This window comes from Rhincodon typus, chromosome 48, assembly GCF_021869965.1.
Source record: "Rhincodon typus isolate 14 chromosome 48, sRhiTyp1.1, whole genome shotgun sequence".
NCBI classification, from domain to species: domain Eukaryota; kingdom Metazoa; phylum Chordata; class Chondrichthyes; order Orectolobiformes; family Rhincodontidae; genus Rhincodon; species Rhincodon typus.
This window is the reverse complement of record NC_063379.1, coordinates 5,762,324-5,770,915: the sequence shown is the minus strand read 5'-3', so window position 1 is coordinate 5,770,915 and position 8,592 is coordinate 5,762,324. Positions and strand designations below refer to the sequence as shown.

General features: G+C 44.5%; 1 long non-coding RNA gene across 1 annotated transcript in view; it reads left to right on the top strand.

Annotated features, from left to right (window-relative positions):
- Positions 1–8,592, top strand: part of LOC125487973 — a 10,955-nt gene that overhangs the window by 1,010 nt on the left and 1,353 nt on the right. The window lies entirely within an intron of this gene.

Genomic DNA, 8,592 nt, shown 5'->3' with positions numbered 1-8,592 from the left:
TACTCCCCACGCTCAGATTGGGGCACTTTTACATTGAGAAAGCAAACCACCGATTCTATATAATCAAGAAAAAGTGTTTGGACCTTTGTGGACATGCCCTGTCATATTTTATTCTTTATTGATTTCAAAATGCTGTGGCATATTAGCATGGTCCGCACTAATCTCACTGTCCTCCATTATCCTTTTCCTGGGTGAATACAGATACAAAGTACTCATTTAGGATCTCGCCCACATCCTGTGCCTCCAAGCAAAAGTTCCTTCCTTTATTCTCTCTCGTTATCCTTTTGTTTTTAATGTATATATAAAATGCCTTGGGATTCTCTTTAACCCTATTTGCCAAGGTCATTTCATACCCACTTCTTGCTCTCCCAATTCCCTGCTTGATTTCTTTCCTCTTTCTTTATATTCCTCACTGGCCCTGTCCAATTTTAGCTTCCACAACTTTACATGTCCTTCTTTATCCATTTGACTGAATTCATAACCTGCCTCATTATCCAAGGGTCTCTTACCTTGCCATACCTGTCCTTTCTCCTTACTAGAACATACCAGTCCTGAACTCTCATCAGCAGGTCTTTAAATAATTCCCACATGTCGAATGTAGGCTTGCTGATAACGGCTCCTCCCAATTAACACTCCCTAGCTCCTGTCTAATACTGATGTAATTTGCCATCTCTCTATTTAATACCTTGTCAGAAGGTCCTGACTTCTCCTTGATACTAGCTATCTTAAATCTTAAGGAGTTGTGATCACTGTTTCCAAAATGCTCTCCCACTGCAACAAATTCTGCCTCTTGCTGTAAGGGAGTTCCAGTCAATATCGGGAAAGTTAAAGTCACTGATAAAACTCTGTTTTTATTGCATCTTTCCATAATCTGCCTAAATATCTGTTCCTCAATGTCTCGGCGGCTGTTGGAGGGCCTATAGTATAATGCTATCATAGTGACTACACCCATCTTATTTTTGAGGTTTACCCATATTGCCTCAGTGGATGAGCCCTCCAGTATGTCCTCCCTGAGTGTAGATGTAACATTCTCCCTGATTAGTGATGCAACTCTCCTTCTTCACTTTTACTTTCCTCTCTATCTTGTCTAAAATAATGAAACCTTAAAACATTGAGCAGCCAGTTCTGTCTCTCTCTCTCAACCAGGTCTCTGTAACAGCCACAACATCATAGTCCCTTGTACTGATCCAGGCTCTAAGCTCATCTGCCTTACCTATAATACTCCAGGCATGGAAATAAACACACTTCAGCTGATTAATACCATTGTGTTCATTTACCTGTCCCTGTGTCCTTTCTTTTTTGACTTATTGGTCCTAACATCAACTTAATTTCAATCCCTCCATTGACATGCTGCTCTGATTCCCAGCCCCCTGCCACTCAAGTTTAAATCATCCTGAGTAGCACCACTGAATCTCCCTGTGAGAATGTTGGTTCCCCTCCAGTTTATATGCAACCCATCCCTCTTCTACAGGTCACCTCTGTCCCAGAAAGGGTCCCAATTTCAAGAACCTGAAACCCTACCCCCTGCACCAGCTCCTTAGCCAAGCATTCGTCTGTCCTATCTTTCTATTCCTTGCCTCACTAGCATGCAGCACTGGCAGTAACCCAGAGATTACTACCCTCAAGGTCCAGCTTTTCAGCCTCTTTCCTACTTCCCTGTATTCACTCTGCAGGACCTTATCCCCTCTTTCTGCCTATGTCATTGGTACCAACATGCACCACAACCTCTCGCTGCTCACCGTCCGCCTTAAGAACTTTGTGCAACCGCTCAGAGATGTCCTTGACCCTGTCAGGAGGGAGGCAGCACACCATCCTGCAGTCTCAACGCGCCCACAGAAATACCTGTCTCTGTCCCTAACCAATGAGTCTCCCAGCACTATCGCTTGCTTGGATCTTGCCCAACCCTGCTCTACAGCAGAACCATTTGTGGTGTCACAAGCCTGGCTGCTGCTATTACACTTCCCTGAGAGGTTATTCCCCCAACAGCATCCAAAAGGGTATTCCTGTTAGACAGGGGAATAGCCACAAGAGACTCTGCACTACCTGCCTGCCTCTCCTGGCAGTCACCCATCTACCTGACTGAGCCCATGGTGTAACCACTTCTCTATAACTAGTGTCTATTACATTCTCTGCCCGCTGTAAGCTCCTTGATGTGTCCAAGTGTCACTCCAACTGTAACATAGTCTGTGAGGAGCTGCAGTCGATGACACTTCCTGCAGACATAGTCGTCAGGGCCATGAGATTGCTCCCTGATCTCCCACATCTGGCAGGAAGAGCGCACCATTGCCCTAACTGCAACATCTGCTCCACACCAAAGGGTCTGTTTCCGTGCTATAGGACTCTGTAACTGTACTCCAGCTGTGGCCTAACCTTGCTCTTGTAATAAATACCTCAACTAGTATGGGCAAGTATCCCTTATGCTTTTTTAACCTCCTTGTTCACCAGCCTTGTTGCTATCACGGATCTATGGAAATGCACAGCAGGTTCTCTCTGACTCTCTGAACTTCATAGGCTCCTACTATTCATCATGTACTCCGTCACCTTGTTCACCCTCCCAAATATATCAGCTCACAATTTCCATGATTGCTGTAGCCCTGCCCCATCTAAGGCTTTCCTTCTTGCTACTTCCCACGCAAGCAAGTTCATGTCATCTGCCACCTTACTGATCAAACCTCCTCCATCCATGTCTAGATCATTCATGTACACTGCAACCACCATCCTTAGTCCTGTCTGTTTCAATGCATTCACCCATTTGTTTCCTGATGACTGGCCTCCTTTCTTTTCTCATTCTGCCGTACGTACTCGGTACCTGTTAAGCATAAGCACCCTGCCGCGGGAAGCCCAGCTCAGTTTGAAGGAACCATTGCCTTGGCCAATAGTCTGGGCTGAATTTTGTTTATTAACTCATTCATGGGATGTTGGTGTCACTGGTCAGACCAGTATTTATTGCCCAGAAGGGAGATAAGAGTCAACCACATTGTTGTGGGTCTGCAGTCATAGAATCCCTACAGAGTGGAAAGAGGCCATTCAGCCCATTACATCTACCCAACCCTCCGAACAGCATCCCACTCTATCCCCATGACCCTGCATTTACCATGATTAACCCACCCACCCTGCATACTACAAGGCAATTTAGCATAGCAAATCCACCTAACCTGCAGACCTTTGGAGTGTGGGAGGAAACCTGCACAGACATGGGGAAAACGTGAAAACTCCACACAGAAAGGTGGCCAAGGGCAGAATCGAACCTGGGTACCTGGTGCTGTGAGGCAGCAGTGCTAACCACTGAGCCACCCTAGTCCCATGGTGGCCAGGTAAGGATGGCAGATTTCCTTCCCTAAAGAGGCAGATGGGGTTTTTTTTACCCCCTGGACAGTAGTGCATGGTTATCAGTAGACCCTTAAATCCAGATTTTTATTGAATTCAAGTGCCACCATCTGACATGGTGCTATTTAAACCCAGATTCCCCAGAACATTACACTGGTTTCTGGGTTAACAATGCAGCAATAGTACCAAAAGGCCATTAAATGTTTTTTGGAGCACCAGATACTCTCATGGGAGGCCCGCGATACTGACTTTATCCTGTAGCCACTGTATTTATGTGGTGAGTTTCTTGTCAATGGTAACCCCCAGGATGTTGATAGTGGGGGTTCAGTAAATGTTGAGGGGCAGTAGTTAGTTGTGCAATTAGATGACTAGATTGTCTCATGGTCATTGCCTGATATTTGTGTGGTGTGAATGTTCCTTGCCAATGCTGATGTAATTCCATTGCCTGTTGCTGATGTCGATCCTTTAGTGTGTTATTGTTTGGGCATGTCCTTTTTTTTAATCTGAGACTTTGTCAGTCAGTTTTGCACTGGGACATTATTACTTTTGCCGGTTAATACCTACTTGCCCTTTATCCTATCCCGTATTTTCCCATTAGATACTTTTTCTTTGCCAGACTATGAGCTTCCAAATAAGTGGTAGCCCCCTCTGATAAACAGTTCCAACTAGAGTCATCTGACCTTCCCCATTTCACACTCGCTACCGAACCCCAGCTGAGAGAGCAGACCAGGGCAGGGCACCAACCCCCCATTACCTGCCCCGGCCTGGTACTTCTCCTGTTTACCCCAACCCCTCGCCCCTCAAATCCACCCCTCCCCTGTCACTCAGTCTCTCTATCTATCTTTTGTTCTGTCATTTTTTCTCTCTCACTTGCTCTCTCAACCTCATTCACTCTCTCTCGCACTGTCACTTACTCTTTCGCGCTGTCTCTCATTTTCTCTATTTACTCACTCTCCCTCTCACTTGCTCTGTTTCTCTTTCTCTTTCTTTCTTTCACTCTCTCACTTGCTCTGTTGCTCACTCACTCCTTCGCTCTGTTGCCTCATTTGTGCTCTGTCTTTCGACTCACATGCTCTCTCTCGCTCTCTCTACTTACTTTCTGTCTCTCACTCATTCTTTCATGATCTCTCTCTCGTTCCCTCTCACGCTCTCACACCCTCTCTCACGCTCTCTACTTGCTTGCTCTCTCTTTGTCTCTATCGCACTCTCTATCGCTGTCTCGACTTACTTGCTCTCTCTTCTGCTCGCTCTCTCATGCTCTGTCTGTCTTTGGCTCTCTGTCTTCCTTGCTCAATCTCTCTTGTTTGTTTGTTCTCTCTCACTCATTCTCTTTCATGCAGTCTCCCTCATTTTCTTTCTTTTTTGTTTTCTCTATCATTCTCACTCAGACTTGCTCTCTTGCTCTCCCTCTCAATCACACTTTCTTTTTCTGCTCTGTCTCTCTCAATTTCTTTCCCACTCATTCTCTCTCTCGCATGCTCTCTCTCATTCTCACTCACTCACTCACTCTCTCAATTGCGCTTTCTCTCACTCTCTCCATGTCTTGCTCACTCTCTCTCTCTTTGTCTCTTTCACACTCTCACTTACTGTCCCACTTTCTCTTTCTCGTGCTCTCTTTCTCACTTGCACTCGCTCACTCTCTCTTTCTCACTTGCACTCACTCACTCTCTCTTTCACTCACTCATTTGATCATTCTCTTGCTCACTCTCACTCTCTCTCTTGCTTGCTCTCTTTCTCAGACATTCTCAGAGGATGTTTTTGGAATATTCTTTCTCAGCCGGCAGTGGATACAGAGATGTTGAATATTTGATAGGCAGAGGTAGATAAATTCATGGTAAAACAGAGCTAAAAGTTTCTCCAGCTTCAGTGAGAATGTGAAGTGATGAGATCAGCCATGAATGTACTGAACAGTGGAGGAGGCTGCAGGAGCTGAATGGATAACTTCTGCGGCTAATTCTATGCTTATTTGGAGCACAGCTAGAGACACACACTGGTACAGAAATGCACGTTTACTGGAATATGCAACAATAAAATTATTGCAGGTTACATCACAAGGACAGAAAGGACAAAGATGCATCAATGCAGTTATCAGTAAGTATGACAGTCATAGTGCTGTGGGTAAATTACCAGAAGTTGCCTTTAATTCGGCTACTTATTAAGGAATCTCAGAGGCAATAAAATATTGAAGCAATGATTTAAAATTTATTGCATGGAGCAGGCAAAACAAGATCCCTCACATAACAAATTAAGCCTCGTAGAAAACAGCTGTAATCTGATTAATGGTGGAATTTAGCTACAATTCCAACCAACAGCATCTGTCTCTGGATATGTCCAGGGTTTGATTCTTGTACGGTGTTGTTCCGTGGAGTTCTTCTGCTGAAGAAGTTGAATTTTTATTGGATTTTCTATCTTGTTAAGCTTGTGGTGTGACATTATTTGTGACACTTCTGAGGTCACCTAGTCAGTAGCTTACCGGGAGTGAAAGTCAGCTGCTCTCAACCTTGTGTCTCTGCTCCTTGTCACAGTCGGTGTTAGCTGTTTGTTGGAAACACAGCCTGCCTGGCCATTAACTCCTTAAATTCTTCTACTGGACAATCACTAATGCCTTTGGCCAGTTCTCAAAGAGTTTATTTATGGAGCATGAAGTCCTTCTGTTTCCAGAGATGGTTTTTAATTCCTTGTCCCTTTATCTCTGGGAGCAATTTATTCCGAAAAGTGTTATTACTGATTCTTTTCAGCAAAAACAGTTATGAAAGTTCTGAATTTTACATTGTCACAATTACCAATGTTAGAATTCAAATAGAATCAAATCCCTACAGTGCAGAAAGAGGCCATTCAGCACATCGAGTCCACACTGACCCTCCAAAGGGCATCCCATCCAGTCCCATCCCCTATCCTATCCCTATAACCCTGTATTGCCCATGGCTAACCCACCCAGCCTACACATCCCTGGGCACTATGGGACAATTTAGCATGGCCATTCCACCCTAACCTGCACGTCCCTGGACACTGTGGGACAATTTAGCACAGCCAATCCACCCTAACCTGCACATCTCTGGGCATTATGGGGCAATTTAGCATGGCCAAGCTGCCCTAATCTGCGCATCTTTGGACTGTGGGAGGAAACCAAAGCACCCGGAGGAAACCCACACCGACACAGGGAGAATGTGCAAACTCCACACAGTCATCCAAAAGCCACCCTATTGTCAATAATTGTTTGACAGACGAGAATTTGAGTATTGCTTAAAAGAGACATGTTTAATCAAATTTTCCATCTTGCAAGCAACAGGGCTTACAGAGTCACACAGACAAAAGGAAAATACATGCAATGTTCCTGTTCCAATTTAACAAACACTATCTGGTTCATTCTTCAGGACAGTGCTATAAACAATCAAAGTAAACTTGCCAGGTTCAAAGTTAAATTAATCTTGGCAGTTAACTGTCAGTCATCATGTAACTGGTCTATTATCCATGGCAAGCATGTCCTCTATCAACTAAAGCCTTTTTGCCAAACTATCTGTACTCTCTTTTCACACAGCATTGCTGTATTGTTTCCAAATATGTTGGGATTTATTCAGAACACCCTGATAAGTTTGAGCCTAAAAGCTTGGACCAGGTGTATGTGTGATACACAACCTAATCATAGAATCCCCACAGTGTGGAAACAGGCCCTTCGGCCCAATAAGTCCACACCGACCCTCAGAGCACCCCACCTAGACTGATTCCCCTATGACTCATCTAATCTACACATCCCTGAAAACTACGGGCAATTTAGCACGGCCAATCCACCTAAATCTGCACATCTTTGGACTGTGGGAGGAAACTGGAAACCCACGCGGACGCGGGGAGAATGTGCAAACTCCACACAGTCGCCTGAGGGTGGAATTGAACCCAGGTCCCTGGCGCCGTGAGGCAGTGGTGCTGACCACTGAGCCACCTCTGCTTTAAACCCTAATATCAATCAGCCATCAGCAATCAGAGGAGCATTGAAACATCATTGCTGAATCACCAATAAGCATGCATTGTCAGTGCACACTATCAGTAAGAGTGAGGTCAGCGATGTCCCCATTGTTGAAAGCCCATCTTGTTCACTGAGTCCTCTTCCTTCAAGAAAGGCAGGATGTTCTCACTTGATCCTTCATGTGACTCCAGATCCTGGGACATGGGGATGGGGACTAAATGCTGACCTCGGCAGCAATGCACACATTCAGTGTGTGAGAAGAATCACCTTTCAATCAGTGAGTGAAATGTTCTTGTTTAAAGAGGGCAGTTCCTACCCTAGAGTACAGAAGGACAGCTCTGAGATATGTTTTCACACTTGGAATAAACTGTCTCTGCAGCATTGGTTAAAATAATTTGTGATCTCGGGATGGGGTTCAATGTGTTTGTGTGGACAGTGTTATTGCTGGCAGATTCCAGATTCTGTTTTTGTTATTTCTTTATAATGTACTGAGCAGCAACACTCCTTCGTAATTGGGATTAAACTTGTTATTGTAGTTAGTTGCTCATTTACAGAAGTTCAGAAAACAGCAACAAAGCTGAGCAACTTTGTAACTTCGATCTCCACAAGAAGCTTCCACACAGTATAAGGCAACGTCTCCGGAAATGTATCAGCTCAGATTTTCAAACAAGGAGCTTGTCAGCTGCTTGAAGGGACAGATCACCTCGCACAGAAAAATGCATTGACTAATTCAAAATGTGGAGAAGGTGTTCTACACCATCCTTGCTTTTATTGGCATCCCTGGTATGGCATTGTTACAACTGAACTTGTTTTAATCTGCTGCTGATCTGCTGTCTGGTTTTATCTGTTGAACAATACATCTCCAGCTCACTGACTGGTCAGCCTTATCCAGACACTGGAACAGTGACAGCAATTCACCGAGCAGCATTCTTGGTACAATTCTCCACTGACAGAGACTCCCAACTTCACTGCTGCTGCAGCATTTTCTGATCTCAGTGTTCTGTCATCTGTTCTAGTTTCTTCTGCTTTGAAGGTATGAGGAGAGATCAGGCAAGTTAGTTCTGAAGAAGGGTTAATGGACCCGAAATATTAACTCTGCTTTCTCTCCCACAGATGCTGCCAGACCTGCTGAGCAATTTCTGTTTTTGTTATACAAATGAGGCCTGTTCTTGCTAGAATGTTGAAAGTTCAGGAGTTATCTGAGTGAAGTATTACAAGATATTAACAGGAAAATACAGGAAAAGATAAATAATTCGCTGATAGTGGGAACTGCCGATGCTGGAGAATCTGAGATAACAAGGTGT